We start from the raw sequence: 3,659 nt of genomic DNA on the forward strand, positions 1-3,659 counted from the left end.
CTCCCTGTCTACGTCTGTCTCTCCTTCGCCACGGCGTGTCTAAGCTCGCTCGATGTCAATGATACTTCATACTCAACCGTAATACCTCTCTCATGTCATGTCTGTCTACAATTAGCTGAAACCCCCTTTCCCTTCCAAAGCAGAAGGAAAAAGCACCTGGATCATGACATGGGCGCCTGCCTGCCTGCCTGCCTCCCTGCCTGACTACCACACAGACACATAGAGCCACATGATAGAGCCGTTATCATCTCAGTGTAACACTGCACCCTTACAGGCCCCCGACGAGCATTTGTAGGTTACAACATCCTAGTACAGCACAAAGCCCAATTTACATAGAAATGACCGAATTATACCCGAGGTACAGGCACAGCGAACGGTGCTATCATTCAAACGACTGGGTAAAAAAAGTCGCCACACCCACATATCCTAAATAGACTAAACCTACAGGCTAACGCTAACATTCAGAAAGGCAGTGGTCAGCCCATGAGGGTGGGGGGGGAGTGCTGATTCAGCACTGTGTAAGGTATTTTTTCACCCACTGCCAAATCTACCATTGCCCTTCTTTTCTGAATCGATTCCTTCAGTGTTAGGCAGCAGCAGTGTAAGTCACAGCCAGGGTACACAGCAACAACCCACAAGCCCGCTCGAATCATCGTCAAATGTCCTTGGCATGAACAGAACATCTTCTGGGATTTGGGGCTTTGGGCTTTGTCCATATCTCTGTGCTCTTAACCGTAGCTGGTGGTCGGTTCTTCTTCCACACTGATTTATTCATGTAGCATGGTGCATCAGGAGTGCCAGGGTTTGCTACTGTAAGTGGCGTTGCAGTTTGCAGATGCGTTTCCATATTTAGAAAGGTCATCCCCTTCCACCTTGTTATGCAAGTGTGACCGTATGTCCGTCTGGCTAATTTGGACTGGCCACATATGTGCAAATCATAATTCTGCTGCATTTCATTAGCATAGAAATATCTTCATTTAAAGGGCACGGGTTCGGATTCTGGTCCAGGTGGGTACGGATGAGTCTCAGTCAGAGCCAAATGATATGTTATTTCTATGAATGCGCTCGGTTATTCTTTCCCTGGGAAAGACGGAATATGAAACAGTCATTTCCATAAGCATACTAATTCAAATTTACATAGAGATGAAGCCGTATGCAAATGGCAAAAATGGTGAAACTCACAGGTTTGAGACTGCCTTTCACCAAGGCATCAACAGGCTTCACCCCCCCCAGTAGATTACACAGATCCAGCGAGCACGTCAATCAAGAACCTCGGTGGGTTTTTGAATCGATGATGAGGGCAAAAGAAAAGAAAGAAATCGAAGTTGTAGACGCCGGAGCGACCGTGTGGCTGCGGTAAAGAAAGAGGCTAATGTCATGTCTGGCTGGCTCTGAAGCAGAGATAAACCAGACAGGATGTTAATACACAAGAGATTTGTAATTGCAAGCCTTTGCAAATGTAAAACGAATGTGCAATATTATAACTATATTATACTACCTACTGTTCACCACCCTGTCGTCCCATTAAAATAGGATTTAGCCTTTTATTTATTCTCTGAACAGATAAGGTAGTCGTAGAACCTCCAAATCAGCCAATAGACCTAATACACAAGAGGGTGAGCTATATTGTAGATATTGTGAACGGCTGCGATGCGCTGATAGCCACTCACACAGCTGTCGACCGTCACAGCCGTCCTGATATACCGTATTTTCCGGACTATAAGTCGCGGTTTTTTTCATACTTTGGCTGGTCCTGCGACTTATAGTCAGGTGCGACTTATATATCAATAATTCATAATCTCTGACTGACATGAACTGACATACGGTAATCTCTGACTGACATGAACCAAGGAGTAACTTCCGCTAGCGCCTCATACACGATAGAATAGCCATTATACTTGACAATGTGGACATTAAACACGACAATGTGGACATTAAACATGATGTTATGGACCTTATACACAATGTTATGGACGTTAGAAACGATATTAAAGTCATTTATTCCTTCCAGAGGCTGTTTAACGTTGCAATGTTGTACCCGCGAGTAGCATTTTGCTACTTCCGGTAGCGCTTCATACGCGATAGAATAGCCATTATACTCGACAATGTGGACATTAAACACGACAATGTGGACATTAAACATGATGTTATGGACCTTATACACAATGTTATGGACGTTAGAAACGATATTAAAGTCATTTATTCCTTCCAGAGGCTGTTTAACGTTGCAATGTTGTACCCGCGAGTAGCATTTTGCTACTTCCGGTAGCGCTTCATACGCGATAGAATAGCCATTATACTCGACAATGTGGACATTAAACACGACAATGTGGACATTAAACATGATGTTATGGACCTTATACACAATGTTATGGACGTTAGAAACGATATTAAAGTCATTTATTACCTTTTAGAGGCTGTTCAAAGTTTCATTTTTCCTCCGCGACGCCATGTTGTTAGCCCCGCGCTAGCTAGCGGACTTTACACTCGATAATACAAGTATTCCTTAACCTTTCAGAAGAAGTTTCAACGTGAATTATGTCCTTCCTGGGCTTACAAATCCTCTCATGTCTCTTCACAGTGCCAGACTAGAGTCAAGCTCAACAGGGTCTTCTTTCCCCGCTGATTCCGCCAAGCCCGTTCCCTTGAACCATGCGACTTATAGTCCAGTGCGACTTATATGTGGTTTTTTCCTCTTCATGGCCCATTTTTGGCCTGCTGCGACTTATACTCGGGTGCGACTTATAGTCCGGAAAATACGGTACCTAGACACCCTTGATTGTGTTATTGCTTTTTTATACGACAGGTTTCACACCGACCACCACGATTCTGTGAAAAAGCAATGATGCGAGTGGTTTGTTCGTGACATATTGCATTGGTTTATGCCCGCCCGCCTATCCAAGTATAGTTCATAAAGATATTAGTTAGGGATGCAGGCCGGTTGATAGTTCTGGCACGCATGGAATATCACTGTAATTAGGAACACAGGTTGATTGATAGTTCTGGAACGCATGGTTTAATATGATTGGCATGGCAACCAAGTGAACAAACATCTACCTGGGTAGCTCATTAAAGCTAGGGTAGCCAGTTGGGTTTTTTGAGCAGTATTCAATGATTGATGGATGTAGATGTAAATGTGTAAAAAATGTAAATGTAAATGTAAATGTAAGGATGACAAAAACCATGAATGATCCATTACTGTCAGAATCCTTTCATTGGTCTAGCATCATTAGTTTTCATTAGCGGATTTTTTTTTTTTTTTTTTAAACCTACAATAGGCTATCCTGAAGAGTGTTTAAATGCTGAATATACAGTACGTTTTCCAACTGAAAGTGATGAGGTAGCTGTGCTGATAATCACAATGCTTGATCTGATCAACCCGTTGTACAATGCTATTTAACCGTATGAAACAAATGTCATGATTTCTTACAGGCTATGTTGTGTCTTGACATTTCTCTGTACTGTAAGTCACACACTAGTGTAAGCCTCTCTGTAGACTTGATTAGATAATAAAAAAAACATTGAGCCCTTGAGCACTGCATGCATAACAAATACCAGAATATGAGTCCTCGGTTTTAATATGTAGGCTACTGAATTTCATGACAATTATGAGGCCATTCAATTATTGTATTTGTTACGGTCATATCACATGGAACACA

Source organism: Nansenia antarctica (assembly GCF_963989245.1).
Source record: "Nansenia antarctica genome assembly, chromosome: 9".
Classification (NCBI taxonomy): Eukaryota; Metazoa; Chordata; class Actinopteri; order Argentiniformes; family Microstomatidae; genus Nansenia; species Nansenia antarctica.